Here is a 25,866-nt window from a genome sequence, read left to right on the forward strand (position 1 = left end):
ATAAATCTTTAAAAATAAAATGTTTGAGCACTGTTTTATCATTTTTAGTATAGAAGTTTTCCCTAATTTTTATTATATTTATTCTTAGATTATATTTTGATGTTATTCTTTTTTTTTTTTTTTTTTTTTTAAGTATCTATTTACGTGGGGCGCCTGGGTGGCTCGGTCATTGAGCATCTGCCTTCTGCTCAGGTCATGATCCCAGGATCCTGGGATTGAGCCCCGCATCGGGCTCCCTGCTCGGCAGGAAACCTGCTTCTCCCCCTCCTACTCCCCCTGCTTGTGTTCCCTCTCTCGCTGTCTCTCTGTCAAATAAATAAATAAAATCTTTAAAAACAATTAAAATAAAAAATAAAATAAATAAATATGTATTTACTTGAGAGAGAACGAGCACAGAGGAAGAGGGAGAAGCAGACCCCTGCTGAGCAAGGAGCCCGATGTCCTGGGATCATGACCTGAGCCAAAGGCAGATGCTTAACCAACTGAGCCACCCAGGCGCTCCTTGATGCTATTCTAAAGATACTTTTCTAATTTTAATCTACACATTTTTGGCTGCTAGTATACAACTTACAATTTTTGTATACTGGCCTGTATAACGTGTATACTGGCCTTGTATAACATGTATAATGATATAACTAAATAGAAGGAAAGATACTAGAGATGAAACAAGGCTTTTCATTGAGTATGATGTTAACTGTACATTTTCTGATACTTTTTCTTAAAGATTTTATTTATTTGAGAGAGAGAGAGCACGCACAAACAGGGAGAGGAGGGGCAGAGGGAGAAGCCAACTCCCTGCTGAGCAAGGAGCCTGACACAGAGCTCCATCTCAGGCCCCTGAGATCATGACTTGAGCCAAAGGCAGATGTTTAACTGAGCCACCCAGGCACCCCCATTTCTGATATTCTTTAGGAAGTTAAGGATATATCCTTCTACTGCTAGGTTGATAAGGATTTTTACCATGAATGGATGTTGAACTTTGTCAAATGATTTCTCCATATCTACAGAAATGATCCTATTGTTTCTCTATATTGTTCTACTAAAGAGATGAACTACACTGATTAATTTTAAAAACATTAAACCAACCTTTCATTCCTGGAACAAATTTGTGATCTATATTATCCTTTCTATGTATCACTGGATTCTTTCAGTATCTACGTTCATGATAAATACTGGCCTATAATTTCCCCCTTTTTGTCATGCTCTTGTCAGTTTTTCCTATCAAGATTATGCTAAAATCATAAAATGTTGGGAGTGATGCTTATTTTTTTCTTCAGAAGAATTTGTGTAAAAGTGGCAGTTTATCTTACCTAATTGTTTAGAATTTACCAGTGAAGCCATCTGGACCTGGGGTTTTGTAGAAAAGTTTTTACAAAGTCAACTTGTTTAATAGACATTAGGCAATTCATTTTCCATTTCCCATGTCAGTTTTGGTAAGTTGTGTTTTTCAAGGCTTATGATCTTTCATTCACTTATCAAACATTAATATAAAGTTCATAATTTCCCCTTATTAACAATTTAATATCCATAAGATCTGTATTAATGCCTCCTTTTACATTCCTGGTATTGGTAACTTGTGTCTTTTCCCATTTTTTCTTCATCAGTTCATTACAGATTTATTATTTTTAAAAAGTCTTCTCAACAAACTGTAAAACATTTGTAGTTCCTTAATTTCTACTTTTATATATACTAATTCCTTCTTTCTAGTTTCTTTGGGTTTGATTTGTTGTTCCCTTCAGTTACAAGCTTAGACTAATAATTTTTCATCTTTTTTCTTTACCAATATATGCATAAAAAACTACAAAGTTCTCTCAAAGTACTGCATCAGTTCCATTCTGTAAGTTCTGGTACAACATTTTTGTTGTTTTTCAGATTGAAATGTTTTCTAATTTCTATTGTGACTTCGTTTTGATTAATGCAGTATTTAGAAATGTCTTGCTTAACTTCCAAACATATGGGGCCCTTCTAGTTATTTTTCTGTTACTGAACTGTAATTAATTCCATAATGATCAGAAAACATGCACTACATAATGTCCATCTCAAATGTGATACTTCTTTAAGAATTATTTTGTCAACTGTCCCAAGTGCACTTAAAGGTGTAGTCTTCAATTGTTAGATATGATGTTGTATAAATGTCAATTATGTCAAGTTGATTAATCATGTCATTCAATTACATTCCTTTACTGATTTTTTTATATAACTGTTCTATCAGTTACTTTAAATGTATATTTAAAATCTCAGCTATGAATACATATACATCTTTCCTGTTAGTTAACTTCTACATTCAAAAGCTGTATTATTAGGTACACACATTTAAAACTATTATGTCTTCTTGATGAATTGACCCCTTATTATAACATATTCCTCTTTACTTCTTATATATATATCTTATAATATATTAATATAGCCACATCAGCTTTCCTTTGGTGTTTGCAGACAATACTCAATTCTTTTTACTTTCATCTTATTTGTATTTTTGCATTTAAAGTGTTTTTTATAAGCAGAATATAGGTGGGTCTTACTTATAAGGCCTAACAATATTTGTATTTCCATTGAAGTGCTTAATCCATTTACATTTAACATAATTACTAATATAGATGAGTTTAAGTATCATCTTTCTCATTTGTTCTTTGTTCCTTTATCCTTCCTTTCTTGACTTTAGTACTGGTCAAAAAAAATTTTTTTTTTTTTTTACTATTCCATTTTATTTCACCTACTAGTTTGTTTGATACAACTTTTAGTACCAATCTTTCAATGGTTCCCCTTGAAATTACAAAATGCACCCTTCCTATATTCTGAATGTTATTTGCTAGAAGCTCACGATACTTTATCTTTCCTAAAGAGTGTTTTAAGTTTTCTCATCTCAGGTAATTATATTACAGGTAAAGACAAAGTGTGGGTTGGATTAGAGTACAAAATCTCTGAGAATTGCAGAAACACAGAAAGTTGGCATCCACTCACAGGCTCTTATCCATGCGTGCTGAAAAAACTGGGAACCAGGCTGAATGAAGACTAAAGAGGCATCTTCCAGAGTGGAAGGAAGGTACTGTCTGCCAACAAAGGAAAAGAGTAAAATCCTACCTGGGCCCTTCACCCATATGGGGGGAAAAAAACCCTTACACTACTGACAGAAGGACACCAATCACTGTCCTCCACTGTGGCTAGGGGAGGAGTAAAGAAGAAAGAATTTACTTCTGGAATAGAATTAGAAAATAGATCAAGGATTTCAAGAGCTGGAAATGCAAATGCAAGAAATAAAAGACACATTAACAGCGACCAAAAAAAAAAAAAAGCATTTTATGGGCTCATCAAAGGACGAGGGAGGGAAAGTACAAATGAACTTCAAGACAGGTCATGAAAAATTACCCAAACTGAAATACAATTAAAAAAAAAAAAAAGTGTGTGGAGGACACAAAAAAGAGCCTCCAAGAATTGTAGGACTATATCAAATGAACTACCATCTATGTAATGGGATTCTCACAAGAAGAGAAAGTGGTGCAGAAGAACTATTAGAAGAGAAATTTCCAAATATGATTTAAGAGATCAAACCTTAAATCTAAGAAAAGCTCAACAACCAATCACAAAAAGCCCTATAAATAGAATACATGCACACCACGAGACAAATCCTTTTCAACCTGCTATGAAAACTGAACATTAAGGAAACATTTTTAATGCAGACAGAGGAATGAATTACAACTGACTTCTCATCAGAAACCATGCAAGAAAACAATATATATGGCATCTTTAATGTAAGAAAAACACTGTGAACAAAGAATTCTGTACCTGCAAAGTACTTTGCAAACAAAAACCAAAAAAACAAGAGTACATTATAGCCAACCCAAGAGATGTTACCAGTAGACCTGAACTACAGAAAGAGTACAAAACAGACATTTGATTCTACAAAGAAATGTGGAACTTTAAATTATCTTCACTTTAAGTGAATGTAGAATATATAGAAAATGTAAAATATATTTTTCCTTATTTTTAATTACTTCAAAACAGATGTGTGTGAAGTAGCATTCACTGTCCAAACTTTCTGAGATGATGGAAACGTTCTATCTCACACAGTTCTATCTGAAAGCTAAAAGCTACACGTGGCTACTAGGCGCTTTAAAAATGGCTAGTACAGAGGAAATTAATTTAAACTTAATACTAACTACTCTAAATTCAAATTAAATAGTCACACTGGCTAGTGACATGATGGACAATGCAGGTCTAAAGCAAACATAGTAGCAATGTATTACGAGCTTATGGCATATGTAAAAATAATACATGTGACACAAATAGTGCAAAAAATAGTTAAGAAGAAATTGGTAATATACTGTTGAGGAGCTCTGACACTATATAAAAAGTTGTACAACACTGCCTGAATATAGACTGGAATTAAAGATGTGTAATACAAATCACAGAGGAACCAGTATTAAGAATTTTAAAGAGGCAAAATAAGTATAAGTAGTGAGCTAATAATGAAAATAAAAATATAGAACACTCAGGGCGCCTGGGTGGCTCAGATGGTTAAGCGTCTGCCTTCAGCTCAGGTCATGATCCCAGGGTCCTGGGATCGAGTCCCGCATCGGGCTCTCTGCCCCTTGGGAGCCTGCTTCTCCCTCTGCCTCTCTCTCTCTCTCTCTGTCTCTCATGAATAAATAAATAAAATCTTTAAAAAAAAATATATAGAACATTCAGTAGATAGGTTAAATAAAAAACAACTACTAAGATGGTAAATTTAAATCCAATCACATTAATAATTACATTAAACATAAACAATCTAAACAACCTAATTAAAAAGCCAGGCTGTCAGGATGGATTAAAAAAAACAAAAGTGGGTTGTCTATACCAAAACTACTTTAAATATAAAGGCACAGATGTAAAGTAAAAGGATTTATCATGCAAACATAACCAAAAAGAAAGAGAGAGTGGAGATATGAACATCAGATAAAGCAGACTGCAGAAGAAGGAATACTGTCAGAAATAAGGAGGCATATTATATAATGATAAAGGAGTCAATTTACTAAGAAGACCAAACAGTCCTAAATATATATGCACCTAACAACAGAGGTTCAAAATTCATGAAGCAAAAATTGTTAGGAAAGAAAAAATAGACAAATCCACAATTATACTTGGAGAGTTCAACTCTTCTTGCAATGATCAACAAAACAAGTAGAGAAACCCTTAGTAAGGAAACAGACAACCTAATAAGCTCCATCAGGCAACTTGACCTGACAACTACAGAATACTTAATGTAAAATATAAAATTTACTATGAAATACACATCAGAATGCTCCACCCAAAAGCAGCAAAATACACATTATTTTGAAGTACATATGGAACATTTACCAAGAATGACCATATTCTGGGCCATAAAACAAACTTCAAAGAACTTAAAGAAAATTATACAAAGTATGTTATCTGCCTACAAAAAAAAAATTAAACAGAGAAATCAGTTACAAAAAGACATAGGCAAAATCACCAAATATTTGGAAATTAAACAATATACTTCCAGTCATGGGTCAAAGTGAAAGTCACATAAGAATTTAGAAAATATCGGGGCACCTGGATGACTCGGCTAGTTGTTAAGCATCTGCCTTCAGCTCAGGTCATGATCCCAGGGTCCTGGGATCGAGTCACACATTGGGCTCTCTGCTCAGCAGGAAGCCTGCTTCTCCCTCTCCCACTCCCCCTGCTTGTGTTCCCTCTCACTGTGTCTTTCTGTCAAATAAATAAACAAAATCTTAAAAAAAAAAAAAGAATTTAGAAAATATCAACATAACAAAATTTGGGGAGACATCTAAAGTAGTGTTTAGAAGGAAAAGATGGGTCTCAAAGCAATGGCCCAAGCTTATACCTTAAGAATTCCTAACAGAATGGATTTAAACCCAAAGCATACAAAAAGAAATAGTAAAGACCAAAAATCAATGAAACTGAAAAGGCGTTTTTTTTTAATGCAATAAAACAAAAAAACTGGATCTTTGGAAAAATTAATAAAATTGATAAACCTGGACACAAACTAATAAAGACAAGAGAGGACACATTGCCAACATGCAGAATAAATGAAAAGACATCACTACAGTAGCTACAGACACTAAAAGGATAATAAACAACTCTATGATGATGAATAGATGAAACAAACTCCTTCAAAAACACAAACCACTAACACTCACATATTAAGTGATTCATGCAGTCAAAAAACCAAAAGCTTTCAAGAAGTAGATAACCCTGATCATCTTATACCTAAAAGTAACTGAATTTATCCTTTAAAACCCTTCAAAAAGAAAACTCTGGGCCAAGATGTGTTAGCTTGCAAACTCTAACAAAAATTTATGAAACAAATACCACTCATCTGAAATTTTTCAGAAAATATAAGAGGAAGAAACACTTTCAAACTCTATGAGACCAGCATGATCCTAATACAAAAAATTACATGAAAAAGCATCCTTCGTGAGCATAAATAAAAAAAAGTACTCAACAAACTATGAGTTAAATCCAATCTACAAATTTATAAAAATGATAATACATCGTGACCAAATGAGGTTTATCTAGAGAATGCAAAGTTGCTGCAACATCTGAAAATAAAGCAATGTAATTCATCTTATTAACAGACCAAAGAAGATAAACCATACGATCATCTCAATAAATACAGTAAAACTTAATGTCCATTTGATAAAAATTCCCATCAAGGAACAGAATGGGAACATCTTTAACTTGATAAAAGACCTCGTATACTTAATATGGTAATATATAATATATACAAAATGATACTTAATATATAATAACTTGATAAAAGGCCCTATTATACAATACTGAAAGACTGAAACCAATAAGTCACTTCTAAAAAATCTTATATAAAGCAAAGAAACTAGAATAGCCAGAGTGACTTTGAAAAATAGTCAGAGAAAGACAAATACCACATAATTTCACTCATATGTAGAATTTAAGAAACAAAACAAACAAGTAAAGGGACCAAAAAAAGGAGAGAAGCAAACCAAGAAACAGATCATTAAATATAGACAACAAACTGATGGTTATCAGAAAGGAGGGGGGGGAGGGGATGGGTTAAACAGGTGATGGGGATTAAGGAGTACACTTGTGATGAGCACCAGGTCATGTATGTAACTGTTGAATCACTACATTGTATACCTGGAACTAATTATTATACTGTATGTTAACTAACTGGAATTCAAATAAAAACTTCAAAACAACAACAAAAAAGTAAATACTCTAAAGAAAAAAAAAAAAGAGTAAAGCTAGAGTACCTGCACTACCTGATTTCAAGACTTACTATAAAGCAACAAACTAATCATGACAATGTGGTATTGGCAAAATGATATGTACAAAGATCAAGGGGTTAGTCCAGAAATAGACTCAGATGTATATGGTCAACTGATTTTTTACCCTAAGTTAATTCAATAAGGAAAGGAAAATGTTCCTAACAAATGGTGCTAGAATTGAGAAAATGAGCCTTAGTTCTTCTCACACCACATACAAAAATTAACTCAAAATGCATGATACACCTTGTCATAAAAGCCGAAACTATAAAACCTGTGAAAGAATAGATAAGAGAGGATCTCCACAACTTTGCATTGAGCAAACTTAGAACACAAACACAAATCATAAAAGGAAAACTGATGAACTGAATTTATTTAATTTTTTATATTATTTTATTTTTTAAAATGTATTTGTTTGACAGAGAGACAGCGAGAGAGGGAACACAAGCAGGGGGAGTGGGCGAGAAAGAAGCAGGCTCCCCGCTGGGAAGGGAGCCTGATGTGGGACTTGATCCCAGGACCCTGACATCATGACCTGGGCCGAAGGCAGACACCCAGCGACTGAGCCACCCAGGCGCCCCTGGATTTATTTTTTTAAAGATTTATTTATTTATTTGAGAGAGAGAAAGAAAGAGGAGTACAAATTGGAGCGGGAGAGGAATAGGGAGAGAGAGAATCTCCAGCAAGACTCCTGGCTGAGCGCAGAGCCCAATGAGGGGCTGGATCGCCTGACCATGAGATCTCAACCTGAGCTGAAACCAAGAGCTAGACGCTTAAGGGACTGTGCCACCCAGGTGCCCCTGAATTTAATCAAAATGAAAAGCTCCTCTATTTTGAAAAGTTTGGAAAAATAAAAAGGTAAGCCTCAGACTGCACTGTGTACGTATGTGTCTGTGTGGGTCAAAGGACTTACACAAAAATAAAGTATTCTTACAGCTCAATGAGACAAACAACCTAGTGTTTAAAAGTGAGCAAAAGATTTGAAGAGATACGGGGCGCCTGGGTGGCTCAGTTGGTTAAGCAACTGCCTTCGGTTCAGGTCATGATTCTGGAGTCCCGGGATCAAGTCCCACATCGGGCTCCCTGCTCAGCGGGGGGTCTGCTTCTCCCTCTGACCCTTCCCCTCTCATGCTCTGTCTCCCATTCTCTCTTTCAGATAAATAAATAAAATCTTTAAAAAAAAAAAAAAGATTTGAACAGATACTTCACAAAGGAATACGCACAAATGACCAACAGAAAATTTTCAGTGTCCTTAATCATCAGATAAATGCAAATTAAAATTAAAGTATGATAATACTACATACTCACTAGAAAGGCTAAAAATTAAAAATTAAAAAGGCTGAAATAACCAAGTGTTGATGAGGGTATAGAGCAACTGGAACTGTAAAACAGGAAACAGTGTGGCAGGTTTTTATATTTAAACATTCATTTACCATACAATGCAACAAATCCATTTCTAGGTATTTACAAAACTTCATGAATGAATGTTCATAGCAGCTTTATCAATAACAGCCCCAAACTGGAAACAATCCATATATCTATAAATAGGTGAAATGGTCAGCAAATAGTGGTAAATCAATACCATGGACTACTACTCAACAACAAAAAGTTACGATCAGTTAAACACACAAAAGCATGTACGATTGTCAGAGACATCATGCTGAGAGAAAAAAGCTAAGTGTAAAAGAGTACTTATTATGTAATCACATTTATATCTAGAACAAATGAAACCAATTTATAGTGAGAAGGAGAGGACAATGGTTTCATGGGGCTGAAGGGTATAAATGTCACTGTACAGGGCAAAAGGGAACTTTTGGGAATGACAGATATATTCTATATCTTGACTGTAATAATGAAAACATTCTACTCTTGAATGTGGTGGTGGTGACAGGGATGTACATATTTGTCAAAACATACTTGTGTATTTTAAATACACACATTTTATTGTATGTAAATTATCCTCAATAAAGTTGATTCTTTAAAATGGAGCTCTCGGGAAAATTTTAACCAGGGAATATTGGTGATGGCCTTATAACCACTAAAAAGTCAAAAACATCAATAAAATTCAATACCCACTTATGGTTTTTAAAAGTGTCATCAGAAATAAAAGAGAACAAATACTCATCTTAGAAAGCCAAGAACAGAAAATATTTTAACTTAATATTCTCCATTTATCAGAAAGTTTCAGTGAACATCATAACTGATGCTAAAACATCAGAAGCATTCTTCAAAGTCAGAAACAACACATTTTTAGCTATCACTGCTATTATTCCAAATTATATAGTTAGTATACTAGCCAAAGCAATGAGAAAAACGCAGAAGTTATAAAAAATGAAAAGAAGGCCAGAAAGCTTGAATACTTTCAGATAATCACCAGCTCAAGTGATTAGATACATGATAAACAGAAAAAACACAAAAGTTTTCCTATAACCAGAAAGAGAGAGAGAGAAAATGTTACTGAAAGTTTCCATCCACCAGAGCAAATCCAATCATAAGATAGCTAGAAATACTAGGAAGGAATGCCATACATATGGGGGAGGAAAAAAAAACAACTATAAAACTTTGCCTAAGAATATAAAGCAAGACGTGAATAAAAGGGAAAGACATACCATATATGCATACAGAAATGAGGGGAAAGACTCAGCATCATAAAGGTCAGTTTGCCCCAATTAATCTAAAATTTCAATATAACATCATTCAAAAAAACCTAAGGATTTTTTTTTTTAAGATTCTATTTATTTATTTATTTGACAGAGAGAGACACAGTGAGAGAGGGAACACAAGCAGGGGGAGTGGGAGAGGGAGAAGCAGGCTCCCCACAGAGCAGGGAGCCCAATGAGGGGCTGGATCCCAGGATCCTGGAACCATGACCTGAGCTGAAGGAAGCCCCTTAACCAACTGAGCCACGCAGGTGCCCCAAAACCTAAGGATTTTTTATTTAACTTTTAAGCTGAGTCTAAAGTTTATCTGGAGAAGAAATGCATAAGAAACAGTCAAGAATAATTCTGAAAAGAGGAAGAAATGGTTATCAAAATTTAAAATATGCATACCATTTAACCCAGCAATTCCATTTGTAGGAATCCATGCGCCAAAAATAATCAAAAGAGGAAGTTTCCCTAACAATTCACTTTAAAAATAAAGGTAGAATTAGAAGGGGAAGTGGGAGCTTCACTTTCTCCCTTAACATTCCTCCAAATGTTTAATTTTTTAAAAATTTTTTAAGATTTAAGGTTTGTAATTAAAAACTAATCAAATTAAAAAGTTGGCTTCAAATAAAGCATTATCTGTGATAGCAAAAAAAACCTAAATGTCTTTCATTAGGTTAAATAATTATAGCTCATTCAAACTCATGAAATCCCACTTAACCTTTATAAAGTATCAGAGAGATCTATATGTAACAAAGATGTGCAAGACATATAAACAAGAGAAAAAAACAAGTGATATACCAGTGTGTTTGGTATTCCTCTCCGCCCCCCCAAAACCCAACTTCGCATGTATGTATGTGTGTTTAAAAACACATTTATAAAGATGCACAGTAAATGGTTAACTTTAGACACTGGAGTAGGACTGGAGGATGAGAAATGTTCACATTTTACCTAATAGTCCTTTTTCTATATTGTTAAGTTTTACATCAAGCTTGCAATGTCTGTGGTTAATTTTCAAAACTTAAACTTATTTCATATAAAAATGACATGAATTCTAGGAGACAAAAAACTAAAAAAATAGTTAAAACGTTTATTATCTTCATATTTATTTACATACTCTTCAAATGATGTGTAGTCTTCAGCAGAGGTGGCTGCCATTTTAAGGAAATTTAACTGACCAAATAGGTCATGATAAAAATAACAATACAGTAAGCCTTTTTAAAAAAAAAAAAAAAAACGTGAACTTCACAGAACCAGCAGACTCAAAGCAGCGTCCATGCATACGCAAAAAATTTTTACGCCTGGAGAGAGGAGTCTCCTAAACAGATTCTTGCTCCTTGCAAAAAGAGTATTTTACCTCCTCCGTTTTTCTTCAACTTGGTCGGGGCGACTTTAAAACTCACCATTTTGAATGTGCGCAAAATGATTAACAAGCAGTAATCTCAGGGAGGCCCAAACTGAAGGTGGCTCTGTCAGAGGAGTGCTCTGACCTGACATCGCTAACCGGCAGCAGCATTGATGGAAGGGCGCTAATACCGGGAGAGGAGCGATTGCTATGGTTTGTACAGGGTGTCTGCGTGCCCAAGGCTCGGTGACAATCGGGAAAAATGCAAATACAGCCGGGAGAGCGACCGCAACGGAAGGTTTCGAGAGGGAGGGGGGCTGCAGGCCTGTGGCGTAAGATGGATCAGCTCTATGCGGGATGACTGGAAATGGGCAGAGAAGGCGGCTGTGAGGTTTTGGGAGGGTCACACTCATACAGCCGCCAGTGTCGGGAGAAAGACAGCGGGGTCCTTGGCCAAGGCACCAAGGACAGCAGAAGAGGCAGCAGGGAAGAGCGGCCGGTGGAGACCCCCAGATCTATCGATGCCATTCGCTGGGGGGAGCGGGCGCGGCGGCCACGGACTCGAGCGCGGCCTCAGGTCCGGGTTGGACCGGGCCCAAGAGGCGAAGAAGGCCTCTCACAGCCATCAACCCCACCCACCATGGCCGGCGCAGTGGGCAGGGACAGGCCCTGCTCCTCCTCGAGGACAGAAATTAAGAAATGGAGGGGGTGAAGGCAGCAATCTCCTCGCCCCGACCCTCACATTCCTGACATCAGAACAAGCTAGATTTAAAAAAAAAAAAAAAAAAAAAAAAAAATCCCCTCACCGAACTGTGCAGCGGCTCCGGAGCGAGAACAGCGCTCGATCCTCCACCCGCCACCACCGCCTTCTTCTCCGCCTCCGACTCCTCCCCCGCGGAACGCGCAGCGGCAGGCGGCGGCGGCGGCGGCGGCGGCGGCGGAAGCAGAGGCGGCGGCGGCGGTGCGTCCCGCCCCTAGCGCCGCGGTAGAGGCGAAGGAGGAGGACACGCAAGCCCCGCCCCCGAGCAACACCGACCAATAGACTCAAAGGGCCTCTGCGGGAAAAATCCACCTATCCAATCGGAACCCGAGGAGTGGGCTCACGTCAATGGTTGGGACGTGGCAGAAAAAGGGAAATATACTCGGACTGTGTCTACTCCCCGGACCCCCTTCTGGCTCCGAAGGACTTCACCCATTGGCCGGAGAGCGGAAGGATGAAGCTACACTCCCCCCAACCCCGGCCCGTCTGGGCCCACCTCCTTTCCCTGCAGCACTGCGACGTTCGGGCAGGGGGCGGGGCACCGCGCTGGGGCTGGAACAGCACGGCCTTTTGTGGTTTGGGCTGGGAGAAAAGGCGGGGTCTCAGGGAAAGGGAAGGGGGTGTGGAGAACTAAGAGAAGGGCTGGCGCAGCTAGACTTTTTCAGAAATCCCAAAGCAACAACCAAAATGGAGCCATTAAAATCAATCCTAACTCGACTGGAAACCTGACTAAGGTTAAGGTCTCCTGTCATAAAGCTCAATCCGTTGCAGTTCAGATATGGGTGGGACAAGAAAAAAATAGAAGGGCACGTTTGCCCACCCTGACTCTGTGCACTATCTAGTGCCTTTTCCCCTCCCTCCCTGCAGTGAGACCCTTGCATCCTCGTTTCATATTCTCTTGGGGCGGGGGATAGGGGATGCCTGCTTCTCCTCTCTATAGCCCTGGGCTGACCAGAACCTTCCAGTGTGCATCTAGAGGCTAATCGGCTGTCAAGCCAAGAAGTAACAGCTCCCATCACATGCAACCAAAATAAATACAACAGCTGTAGTCCCTGGACATCTTGCTTAATTTAAACACGGGTAACAGTTTACTAATCATGTCAGTGATGCTAAATTGTTTCTTCGTCCCCCACATGTCCTTCCCCCCCCCATCCTGAACATGTCTGCTTCTCTGATTACAGTCCTGCTCTCCTCCCACCTTATTCCCCAACCCCCTCAACTCCTTCCACGTACACGCCCAGTGCCCAGGATATATTTATCGCGTCCCACCCCCAAGAATTAAGCGCCCCACTTATTGTGCTGTCCCTGGCAACTGCAAAATCTGCTAGTGAACCGAGACCTTTTTTTTTTTCCTTTTGATTAAAGCAAATTATCCAAAATTTACTATGGGAACTTCAGTTACGAGAATTTGCTATAGACATTTTGTGAAATCAAATCTAAGTTTCAGCCCACCCTTGTAGTACATTTCTTACCAAGAAACCGTTTCTCACTTGATGTTTCTCTACTTTACACATGTTGCTCTAGAAGATGTGGCTCTTTTCCATCCAAGTCTCTCCCTCTTTAAAAGATAATTCGTACTTTAATCAGACTTCCCTAATCTCCCTTTGGGACGTTGCGTATTGATCCAATTGGATATACTAACATGTTTGTTAGGGCAGGGTTTCTCAAATTTCAATCTTTTCATACCATACCCGTGTGTGTATAATACTGACAGTATTATTTATTATTTTCTTTAAATAAATGTATTTTTTCTTCAATTTCTTTAAGACGGAAACTTTATAAAAAGACTATGATGGAAAATCTCCATCATCTATCCTAGGTTGAAAGTAACGGTAAGAAAAGTAGACAATACAATTTTAAAAATAATAGCTACAAACTATTGCCTACTAACGTCTTTGAGCCTAAACTCTGAGCCTGTTAAAAGGGGAGGTTACCAAGCATCAAACACATTAAAGATCAAGCATGCAAATGGCATTTTTATCATGATGTAATCAAAGGATAGAAAAATAGAGCTAAAATAGGAATCACTTTCTCACTATGTGAGTCACTGTTTTTAATCATGCATGCATGCCCCAACTGAAGTCATCCAAAGCATCAGAAGTGACCGTGTTACTCTTTGGGAAACACTGTGGAGACCTAAAGCCTGTATTCTAGAATCAAACAGACCATATTCTTATAATAATTCCTGCATTTATAGCTGTATGCCTCTGGGCAATCTATTTACCTCTCTGACCTCAATTTCCAATTTAAATATGGGAAAAGTAATAATGTCTATTCATGAGTCATTGAGTAGATTAAAAAACCTAATAAAGCTAAAGCATATCATACCTACCATGTTGTAAGTACTAAATACATATTAACTTATGTATTATTTTGTCATGTGTATATAGAGATGATAATATGTATTATTGGCTTATACATATAATTACTATTGATTCCAGAGTTAAGAATCTTAGCACTCCCTAAGGCAATGGGTTGAAGGTATGGTGTAAAAGAGTGGTTCTTAAAGAGTGATCCCCAGACCAACAGCATCAGTTTTACCCCGGGAACTTTTTAAAAATGCATATTCTCAGTTAGGTCCTGAATTGGAAACTGTAAGTGTGGAGCCCAGCAATCTGTAGCTTAGTGAGCCTTCCAGGTGATTTTGATGCATGTAAAATTTGATGACCACAGATATCATAGAAAGAGGATTGACTGATCAAGGAGTGAGAGGGCCTGAGTTGTAATTATATAGTCTTAAAGTGACATCAGCTGAATGGAGGCATAAGGACCTCTGAATATTCTTTTCTCCACTAAAGCAGTGAGAAAACTGGCAAAACTGTCAGAATAAACTTGTTCTGAATTCTGGATATTAACCAAAGGCTTGCAGTAATCCAGAAAGCATTTATTCAAGAAAACAGCTGAATCTCTCAGAAAGAACAGCAAGCTTTTGTGATGTTTTGACTTGTTTTAACCCAATCCCTTCAGCTCCAGCTTGGCTGTTGCTTTGAAAAACAGTAGCCCACAATCATGGTGAAAACCAGCAGCCTGGCAGCCATCTAATGAGGCCGAATGAGATTGGAGTGCCTTCAAAACCTAACTCTAAGAGAATAATTTCACCTAACTGGTGGTTCCCTAGAAGATCTCACTTGCAAGACTGTCTTTACTTGATTTGATTCAGAGCCAAACCAGTGCAAAAAGCCTTTACCCCAGAAGCATTTGTCAAAAACAATGAATGAGAGGGAATCGATTAACTTTCCAGTCACTTTAGGCAGTGGGAACAGTCGGGACAAACAATAGATTAACCAAAAAGCTTGAAAAGTTGGAGAATGTCTGTAGGAGCTTTGAAAAACTCCAACATATTCACAGGAATCTAGAAACCCACACATATTAGAAACCCCCCCCCACACACACACATACCCAGTATGTTAAACTGTACATAAGATCAGGAAAAACCCAAGGAGGCCAGAAGCATTCACCATAGGCTGACCTTGAGGCTCTGTAAAAGCCAGAAATGAAGGCTAAGAGACAGTCGGCAATGCCTGGCTTAGTGTTGATGCCATGGCCCAACACACAGACCTTCAATAAACACTGGAAGACATAATGGTTCCAGACATTTAAGGAAATCTGTCTAATCATAAGCTGAGCACTAAGCTAACCAAGCAGAATCTTTCATGGCCACACACAACAAAGAATACAGACTTCATGCAGGTAGTTCAGTCACTGAACAAATAAAAAGTAACTATAACAAACAGCAAGAACAAAAACCACAGGGAGGAAGAAGAATCTGATTTCCAGAGTTTCTACATTATGTTTTTTTAAATGTCTGGTTTTCAACAAAATCAAAATCAATCAAAAGTTGTTTCTTCAAAAAGATCAACAAAATTGACAAACCTTTAGCTAGATTGAACAAGAAAAAAAGAGAGAATACTCAAATTACTAAAACCAGCCTTACAGAAATTTAAAAAAAAAATTATAAGGGAAAACTAAGAACATTTGTATGCTAACAAGTTAGAAAACCTTGACAAAAATGGACAAATGTCTAGAAAGACACAAACCACAAAAACTGACTCAAGAAGAAATAGAAAATCTAATCTTAGCTTTGTCATTTATGAACTGAATGACCTTTATTTAGGTTGGTCATTTAATTATCTTGAGCCTTATTTTCTTCAACTAAAAAACAGATATAATAAAAACTATGTCATACATTTAAATGAGGGGATAGAGAGGTTATATTAGATATATATTAGGTATATTAAGATACTCTAGCCACTGAAACTACTAAAATCCTTAAGACTCCATAGCACCTACACAAGATTACTTATTATTAAACGCCCATTCAGTAGGATGGGTGGGAAGCTCTGCTTTACATTTAGGGACCTGAGCTCTATCATCTTCAATACACAGCTTTCATTCAAAGTTTGAGTAGCAACGTCTAGCCAATAGAATAAAGGAAGCATGGAGGAAAAGAATGTGAATGATTTCCAAGGTTTTTTATTAGCCTAGCATGGACATAGTTTAGTTATTAGTGATCATGGTCTACCAGCAGGTCACCTTGAACCTATGGAGGCTTGGTTTTAGGCTCTGTTAGACTACTCTGGTTTTGTCCTTACTATTAGGATGTAGACCTTATGCCTAGGATGTGGTTCTGACTCTTAGGCTGTGGCCTTTGTTGGGGTCTCAAGTGGAAACCTGTGATATTTATTAAGATCCCTATCTCTTGGCAGGACTTAAATTCTTATTTTTGACTCCCAAATTGTATGGCTACTGAAACCTCTGCTTCATTCTTTATAATCTCAGTCACTTTTCTGCTGGTTTCTTGGATTCTTGCTCTTTGGATTCTTGCTCTTTGCCTGCATCATTTAAGAATCAGCCAACAACTTAAAGGGCATTTATATGAAGGTTTTGAGGTTCCTTATTTGCAGTTCCTTCCTCTTAGGGATTTTCAGCCATTTTGGCAACTTTGTACTCTGACCTCTTGTCTTCTCCGTGTACTAAGAATACCACATTCTGCTTGAACTCTAGTCCTTGGTACCACAATTTGGTGTATACTCTCAGGGAAAAAGCCAGAATAATGTAAAGCTCACCTTGTGTTTAACTTCTCTCAAGAATCATAGGCTATCAAGTCCTACCTGCTTTGTAACTCTTCAATGTCTTCAAACAATTGTTTTACATGTTTCCCCAGTTTTTACAATTGCTTTCAGTGGGAAGGTTAGTCGGATGGAAGTTAATTCATTGCGGTTGCAACCAGAAGTCCACCAAATGGTTGTTTTAAAGTTTGAATAGGGAAATGCTTTTCTAGTCTAGACTTACAGTTTTTTATCAGTAGAATTCCTTCCAAATCTTAATAAAAGTTCTGATATTTTTCTTCCATGCAATTTTATGATTTATTATCCATATCCAAAGTTCTGTGCCAGATTTAATTCTCAAGTCTGGGTTAATTCTTTGCATCTTAACCTCCATGCCTCTCTTTTAATTTAATGGTGACTACTGTCAGGTTTGGGTGAGAAAGCCATACTCTTAAACTGGATTTTTTTTCCTAAAGATTAGTCTTTATTGTCCTGTGTTGATCAAAACTTTTCTTAGTCTTTTATCTACAGGTTAGGGTCTGGTGGAAGTCCACTTTTCCAGTCATTTGCAGCCCCAAAGTTTCTGGAATTTCTCTATTTTATTTCTATTTGCATACACCCATTTCTTGTCTGAGCTCATCTCTTTGATCTCATACTTTGCTAAACAGTCACTAGCAACAATATACACCTCTAACATTCTGTTTTCAAAACTTTTCCCCTGGAGTTACAGACTGAAGACACTTTATCTGCCTCCCACATTACCACAGGAATAGCTGTTTTTTAACTAAATGCTTCGACATTGAGTAGCATGGATCTCCATCTTTCAAGCATCTGAAATCAGTTGCTTCACCACTCACTGACCAGCTGCTAAGTCAGTGCCATATATTTACAATATTTTGTTACAAAAAATCATGTATTAATTAAGCAACCCTAGATAATGTAACAGATAAAGTCTAAACTGTTATGAAACACTCACTGGAAGTCTATTTCCTGAAGACATAAGGTCCACCTAGTGGTGAGATAGAGAGAGGTGATGGGGGAGGGGTCCTTCTTTACAGTGGGATTCAATGACCTGTGCTGGCAGAGGAGGAGCCGTCTTCAATCATGTGTTCCAAGTTTATGCTGAGAAACCCCACCAAATAAAGAACTTTGACCAGCTGCATCCTGGTTGAAGGCAAGAGAACAAAAGAGGAAGAAAATGAAACAAGTCAAAACCAGAGAGGGAGACAAACCATAAGAGACCCTCAATCATAGGAAACAAACTGAAGGTTGCTGGAGGGGAAGGGGGTGGAGGGACCGGGGTAACTGGGTGTTGGACACTGGGGAGGGTATATGTTGTAATGAGCGCTGGGTATTATATAAGACTGATGACTCACAGACCTGTACCCCTGAAACAAATAATACATTATGAATCTATTTATTTATTTATTTATTTTAAAGATTTTATTTATTTATTTGACATAGAGAGAGAGAGAGCATAGGCAGAGGGAGTGGCAGGCAGAGGGGGAAGTAGGGAGCCCAATGCGGGGTTCCATTCCAGGACCTTAGGATCATGACCTGAGCCAAAGACAGTCGCTTAATGACTGAGCCATCCAGGTGCCCCAATTAATTGAATTTAAATTTTAAAAAAAAGAGGGAAAAAAGAACATGAAATAGATAGTTGAAAAAAGAAATTATACTCAACCAATTACAGCCTGTGACATAATTTATTCTATGGGTTACACCTGTGGTTCTCATACTACTGAACCCTCACAAGCAGCATCAGTCAGCATTCCCTGGGAACTAAATGGAAATTTTCATGCTATATCCTAATCTTACTGAGTCAGAAATATTGGGAGTGGGGCCCAGCACTGTACTTAGTGAACCCTCTGGGTGATTCTCACGTGGGCTAGGATTTAAGAACCACTGGGTTTCAGGGCATCAACATAGGACTGAGAAGTGGGTGTGGTGATTGATACAGATTTTGGTTCTATCTTTCCCCAGAGAGACTAAATACAGTTATACAGTAACTGTTTTTGTGTGAAAGTTTAATCGTGAAAAGAGTGTGGGGCTGTACTATGATGGACAATAAAGACTGGCTTCTTCAGCCTTCATTCCAACCTTCCAACATAGCTTTGCACGTTGGAGAAACAGGAAAGTTAAGAACTTCACTTCTTAGATCCTGTTGCTGCTGGGCTTACAGATGTGGGAACTACAGTGATGGTTTCCCTGAATCACGGAACAGCTCTTGATGCTCTGTTTTTCGGCTGATGGCAAGGGCAGAAGTTCTCTTGGTGGGGTCCAGTTTTTCAGTGTGATTTGGGGGATCGTTCTTGGATGCTCAAATTAGAGCCTATTTCAGCAGCTCTACCAGCCATTTTGTAGAATATAATAAATCTTTTTTGCTGCTTAACCTTGCAAGAGTGTGTTAAGTTTTCTGAAACTGATTTTGAATGATAACAGTAGGTGACCTCTTTTTTCTCTGTGAAAGATTTTAGCACATTTTCTGTATCTTTTTTGTTCTAAAATTTTGTAACGATTTGTTCTAAAAGTGGGTCTATTCTGATTCATCTGTTTAGGCATTAAGTAAATTTTTTCTGTATAAAGAACTAAATCTTTGAGTCCTGGAAAATTTTTCTATATTATTAGATTACTAATTTCCTCCCCTCTCTTTTCTCTTTTTAGATATCTTCCAATTCTTTTCTCTGACCCTTTCATACTATTTTTCTCTAGCTTTCTTAGAGTTCTTAAACTTTATCCTTAATTCCTTCCATTGAATTATTTTTTCAGCTATCATATTTTTAATTTCTAAGTTTTCTCCCTTCTTAGGCCCCATACTGCTTTTACTTTTTTGGATATAATCATCTTTTCTTGAATCTTTCCAAAGTTTCTCCCCCTCCTCAGTTTTATTGAAGTATGACTGACAAATAAAATTATATATATTTAAGGTATACAATGTGATATTTTGCTATACATACACATTGTAAAATGATTACCACAGTTAAGCTTATTAACATATACACCACATCATATAGTTACCTTTTCTTTCTTCCTTTTTTTTTGATACCCTCTCAGCAAATTTCAAGTATATAATAAATTATTATCAACTATAGTCACCATGCTGTACATTAGGTCTCCAGAACTTGTTTATATAATTAAAAATTTGTACTTTATGACACTTTTACCCTGATTCTTTCACCCCAATAACCACCATCCTGTTCTCTATTACTATGAGTTGACTTTTTGAGTTTCCACATATAAGTGAGATCATGCAGTATTTGTCTTTCTTTATCTAGCTTATTTCACTTAGAATAATGTCCTCCGGGATCATCCATGTTGTACAAATGGCAGGATTTCTATATTTTTTGATGCAAAATAATATTCCATTTTCAGAGGTACTCATTCACTATGTCTCACTTTCCCCAGTGGGAGAAAATGTGGATTAAACAGGTCTCTCTTAGCCCTGAGCTGTGCTACCTTGGGGGAGGGATGTCACAGGTAAAGTGAAGCTGTTCTTCTTACCCTCTTGAACACACACATCACATTCTTGGATTTTTTGCTCCAGCGTCTCCATTGGACTCCTGGACTCCCACCAAGGTACTCTGATCTGTGTGCGGTTGTCAAAAATCAGCATTCTGTGGGGGAATGATAATAGAAAACTCCTATTCTGCCATCTTACTGATCCTAAAGATTCTAATTAGAGGTTTATTTTATTGTTTTTAAAGTTCCCCTCCTTTCTTTGAAGTATCTGTTTCCTTCAGTGTTATTTACAGTATTTTAAAATCAGTATTCTTTTCTTAACACAAGCTTTCTTCACATATATGATAACCCTTGATTTGTGTTCTGATTTGAAAGTAATAAGTAAATTATAAGTTCAGTGAAAGGGAGTGGGGCTTGTTGAGGGGAAGACCTCACCTTAAGGGCCACTAGCTCTTTTGCTGAGAGAATCATAAATACTAAGATGCCAAAATTTTGATCCAGGCCCATCCAGTTTCTTCAGGGGAATGAAAACATATTTAAATTTTTGTCTTGAAGAGACACTTGACAATTTTATTTTTCTTCATTCTGTAGCTTTCATATAGAACTACATTGTGGATTATACATGTGGCTACTGAGCACCTGCATTGAAGCTCTTCTGAATTAAGATGCACAGAAGTGTAAAATACACATCAGCTTGTAAAGATATAGTTCAATAAAAAGGAAAATATCTCAAAAATTGTTAGATTTTTTATATTGATAACATGTTGAAATAATATTTTAGATATGTTGGGTTAATCAAAACATATCAACATTAATTTCACAGTTTCTTTTTATTTTTTTAATTTGGCTTCGATAATATTAAAATTATGAGTGTGGCTCAAAGTATATTTCTATTGCTCAGCACTTACATAGAGTTTTCAATGATCTTTCTTCAGTTCTGTATCTTCTGCTCTTCATAGTACTCATTCCTAGCTTTCTGAAATATCAAGTATCTCTGAGGTTCTTTAAATGTGCTCATTTCCCAGGTCAGCTATAATAACTTCTTCCAAGTATTCTTGAGTATTTAGCTTTTTTTTCTGCCTGGCTCCAGTTAATTCCTCCATCTGATCTTTGTTTTATAAAAATTTTTGAGATCTCACATGTGCCGATGCCCTTCCTCCCATTATCTTTATAAATTATGGTTTACACTTTTAAATCTCTTTAATATTACTTTCATGTAGATTCAGGAGGAAGAGGAGATAACATGCTGGTTTGAACATACTCTTTGACACAATAGATTATTCCAGCCTAGAGGACGTTCTCTGGATCATAACCCTGGGTATGCCCTTAGTATTGCCTGGCACAGAGGACTAAAAACAGTAGAGATTCAGCTTCCAATGAGTCTCACATTTGTAAAAGAAAGAAACTATACAGTTAAAGGGGAAGTGATGAATCCTATTTCCTTATGATGGAGTCTATATCAGTTAAGATTGTAATTGGCCAAAACTGGTTAAAGAAAAAATGAAAATTATGGAAAAAATATTGGGTAGCTCTAGAGACCTGTAGAGAAGACTGGAGAAACAAGCTTGGGAAACTGGTGGGAACAAATAGAGGCTGGGCATGCAGAATCATAGCCTGAGGCCTGCTACATAACCAGCCTGGTGAGGACACTGCTATGACCCCCTGAGCACTGGATGGTACAGTCTACAGCCGCACAGAATGGAGCCTGTGGCACTTCTGCCACTCAGAATTGGCTGTTGTTGCCAGACTAATTCTTCCCTGACTGCTTCTATACAACCACTAGCCTCTCAGTCAAAGTTGCCGGAGAGGGCACCTGACTACTGAGCCCAAGTCATGTGTGTCAGTAGAGAGTAGGAAAGCAAGTATCTGGCATTTTCTGTGACTATAATGGGAAGCTCTGCCTCCCCTTAAGATTTTTATAGTAGGGGGGCGCCTGGTGGCTCAGTCGTTAAGCATCTGCCTTCGGCTCAGGTCATGATCCCAGGGTCCTGGGATCGAGCCCCGCGTCGGGCTTCCTGCTCCGCGGGAAGCCTGCTTCTCCCTCTCCCATTCCCCCTGCTTGTGTTCCCTCTTTCACTGTCTCTCTGTCAAATAAATAAAATTAAGAAAAAAAAAAAGATTTGTATAGTAGGGAATTCCTCAAACAGGAAAGAGGTTGAGATTGGAGTCAGCCAAGGGAACTGACACAGGTACTTCAGAAGAAATGATATTTCAGAGTACAGAACCAACATTCAGTATAACTTTTAGAAATGTGAATGTTTAGATACCTTTAGAAAATATATTCTAAGTTTAGTTGTTGCAAAATGAACAAATAGGTTTTGAGATCTACAACACTATCACACAACTAGTGAAAAGATAAAAAATCTGAAGCTTTAGAAGGAAGAGTTGACACCAATTGGCTCAGCTTCTTACCTGACGTGGAAGTCCTTCCCTAAGATCCATTTCAACATTTATAGTATTGGGGGGACCTCATTGAAATAGGATTTCATTTCAATTCTAAATTTTTAGAGGTGGAATATTAGAAATTTCCTCCTTATATAAGATGAAAATTTCCTTCTTGTAGCATCCACCCATGAGACCTAGATCTGATGACTCTAGTTACTCAGAACAGAGCAGAGTAGTTAGAAGTTTTATTTTAACTCCTGGGGTCAGACCAATATTTGATTCTGGCCTTGCTTCCTAATAGCTGAGTGACCTCTTTAATTCTTGTTTTCTACATCTGAAAAATGAGGGTTATAACAGCATCTACCTTAAAGAGTTATTGTAAAGTGTAAGAAGATAATTTAGTGCTTAAATCAGTAACCAGCTGATTTCAAACCAAAATTGAAAATCAGCTGCCAAGGAAATTTGGAATGATATTGGAGGAAAAACAGTTGTAATTCTGATTCCACCACTGACTAATTCCTTAACCTAAAAGAGGTTAACATATCATTCTTTTTATAAAATGAAATATTTGGATTAAGTTATCTTAATAAGATCCCTTTCAGCTCTAAATTTCTGAAACTCTATATGCACTTATATCATCTGTTTTTATTACTGAACATTACCAGTTTCATCAACGTACCTCATATATCTTGATCAACAGATTTACCATAACCTCTGTCACATTTCCTCAGCAATGCTTGTCAGTGTTCAGGCTCTTATTTTATTAGCAGGTTTGTTTCTTCTACAAAATTCTTATCCATATTTTAAAAAATTGAAAACAGAGCATAAGGCTATACATACAAAATACAACAGTATAAAGCTATGAACCATATGGCCTGCATTAACTCTTTATGGAAAGAAAGTATTCTTACAGAAGCAAAATTTGATAATTGACATGTAATGTTTTAATTTTTAGAAAGATTTTATGTATTCATTTCAGAGGGGGAGAGAGTGCAAGGGGGTAGGAGCAGAGGGAGAGGGAGAGAGAGTGGGGGAGAAGAAATCTGCACACACTGAGTGCAGACCCTGACTTGGGACTCCATCTCACAACTGTGAGATCATGACCCAAGCCAAAACCGAGAGTGGGAGGCTTAACCGACTGAGCCACTCAGGTGCCCCCATTATGTTTTAAATAGAAGTCTTGGATTCCTTGATATATATACATATATATTTTATATAGTCTATATGTTTGATCCCACTCATCTATAAGCTCCATGAAGACAAGATAAATGTCTACTTTGTTCACCACTATACCCTGCTATTTAGCAGAGTATACACACACACACACACACCCACACACACACAGGATGAATTGAAAACATGCAGCATTTGAGCAACCCTCTACGTCTAAGCAAAGACTGGCATTTTCCTCTTCAAGTGCTGACCTTGCTTTGGGGGAGTGGTGTTATTTAGAATTTCGAATGGCAGTTCAAAAAAATATGGTGCTATATATTTTGCTAAATTAATTTAATCCAACCTTTTCAGCCATTACCAAACCTTTGAAAAGTCAATGTTGCATAGACTTTCTATTACCAAGAGTTTGGAAATGTTGACTTAGAGCTGGGAGTAAGTATCCAGAAATTGCTCTTGTAGAATACCCCCTAATTTTGTTTTGGAGAGAGACTAAGTGTGGATGAGGACACTGAGAAAGAGAGATATTTTGGACTGCAGGGCCTTCATTACGCAGATAATATTCAGCTTTATTCAGCCATACATCTCCCTTTCCTCTAGCCCAGATGGTGAAATGACTCATCGATTCCACTGGCTAGAAAAACAAGGGAGATAGAAGAGGAGCTGTTATAATCCAGATAAAAATGGATGATGTTTCAGAAGCAAGAGGAAAATATTTCTAGGCAATGATGATGGTACATTGATAGTACTTGTTAATACTTTACATATCTTTTCAAATTCACAGCATGAGTTTCACATTGCTTCTAGGATTCCTGAGTAGTTCTGACCAGGAATTCTTTTTCTCTTCATCATGTATGTAAGTTGCAAACATTTTTGACCTTCAAACAACTTACTTTACTAATTTCTCTTTTTAATAGTTTTTTTTTAAGATTTTATTTATTTATTTGACAGAGAGAGCGCGAGAGCACAAGTAGGGGGAACAGTAGAGGGAGAGGGAGAAGCAGCCCCCCCGCCAAGCAGGGAGCCTGATGCAGGGCTCGATCCCAGTACTCTGGGATCATGACCTGAGCCGAAGGCAGATGCTTAACAATCTCAGCCACCCAGGCGCCCCTAACTTCTCTTTTTAAAGCCTAACCGTCAACCTTCAAATGTGTGACTTCATTACTTTCCTTGAAAATAATTTTTAATTTTATGTGGAACATATTCTAGTTAAAGATGTGGTTAGGATGAATGTGTAATTCTTTTACGAAATAACTGGGGAAAATGGTTACTGGATAGGTAGAATATTATGGGATCTGATAGACAAAAATGAGGAGAGAATGATAAAGAAGGTGTTGTGTATGCTTGCTTTTTTGGTTGCTATTATAGGAGACTATGCTGAATCTGTGTGTAGGGGTTTTTAGATGTATCATCACAGAAAATCTTGAATCTTGCATCCTTCTCCAAAGATCTGAAAAAAAAAATTGATTTCTAGGAAATCAGAGTGGTCTTTCACTAGAAATTCGGCCTCTAATGCAAGAGAGAGTAAAAATAACTAGGTAGGATTTGTTCTTTAGTGTTAATGGCGTAACTGTATCTCTGAGTCTGACTCCCTATTCCATTTGCTCCCAAAGCCATTAACCTGAGCCTCCTTAACTAGTTTCAATCATATTATTCCTCAATCCTAAAACATTCCATAGCTATATATTCCCTGTGACACCAGGTAAAATCTTTCACTTGTGTACTCAGGGGCAGTGCTACACAGCTGAGCCTACTGTCCTGTTGTTATTTTGTGAGTGCAATTTCATGT

General features: G+C 37.4%; 1 protein-coding gene across 1 annotated transcript in view; it reads right to left on the bottom strand.

Moving 5' to 3' along the window:
* Positions 1–12,217, bottom strand: part of PJA2 (praja ring finger ubiquitin ligase 2) — a 71,307-nt gene extending 59,090 nt beyond the window's left edge. The window contains exon 1 of the mRNA XM_045899777.3: positions 12,062–12,217. The gene's annotated coding sequence lies outside the window, so the exon portion shown is untranslated. The remainder of the gene's footprint in view (positions 1–12,061) is intronic.
* Between the last annotated feature and the right edge of the window lie 13,649 nt (positions 12,218–25,866).

Source organism: Mirounga angustirostris, unplaced genomic scaffold (genome assembly GCF_029215605.1).
Source record: "Mirounga angustirostris isolate CCGP_5_RB_7025 unplaced genomic scaffold, mMirAng1.0.hap1 SCAF_7, whole genome shotgun sequence".
Classification (NCBI taxonomy): domain Eukaryota; kingdom Metazoa; phylum Chordata; class Mammalia; order Carnivora; family Phocidae; genus Mirounga; species Mirounga angustirostris.